Source organism: Phoenix dactylifera, unplaced genomic scaffold (genome assembly GCF_009389715.1).
Source record: "Phoenix dactylifera cultivar Barhee BC4 unplaced genomic scaffold, palm_55x_up_171113_PBpolish2nd_filt_p 001070F, whole genome shotgun sequence".
Taxonomy (NCBI): domain Eukaryota; kingdom Viridiplantae; phylum Streptophyta; class Magnoliopsida; order Arecales; family Arecaceae; genus Phoenix; species Phoenix dactylifera.
In genome coordinates, this window is record NW_024068418.1 from 154,621 (window position 1) to 155,168 (window position 548).

Consider the following 548-nt stretch of genomic DNA (forward strand, 5'->3'; position numbering starts at 1 on the left):
TCAAATGGAAGATAATAATAGTAATCAAGGAGATAATGAATTTCAAGATGACTTACCTATTAGAACACTTCGTGATTATCTACAACCCACTAGGACTAGTACCCCATCCTGTATGGTTATTCCTACTGCTGTGGGAGCTTTGACATGAAACCAGGAATAATCCAATTACTCCCAAAGTTTTACGGACTTGACTCTGAAAGTCCCTATTTCCACCTGAACGAATTTGATGAAGTGTGTCAACATTTCATTTTTAATGATGTCACTAAAGAGGTAGTTAAGCTTAAGTTATTTCATTTTTCTTTAAAGGAAAAAAGCTAAGTCATTGTTACACTCCTTAAAGCCTAGGACCATAGCTACCTGGCAAGAAATGACAGAGAATTTAAAGAAATTCTTCCCAACATATAAAACAAACATACTTAGAAGAAATATCATGAACTTCGTACAAAAAGATGGAGAAACATTTTTTCAGTGTTGGGAAAGATTTAAGGACCTTCTGCTTGCTTGCCCACATCATGGATATGAAATTTGGAGGGTCATTAGTTCTTTTA

General features: G+C 34.9%; 1 non-coding gene across 1 annotated transcript; it reads right to left on the minus strand.

The window, feature by feature from the left end:
* Window positions 1-412: 412 nt before the first annotated feature.
* LOC120107904 lies at window positions 413-519 on the minus strand. The gene has a single exon (XR_005509513.1). It is a non-coding gene; the product is annotated as a small nucleolar RNA R71 (small nucleolar RNA).
* Window positions 520-548: the final 29 nt, after the last annotated feature.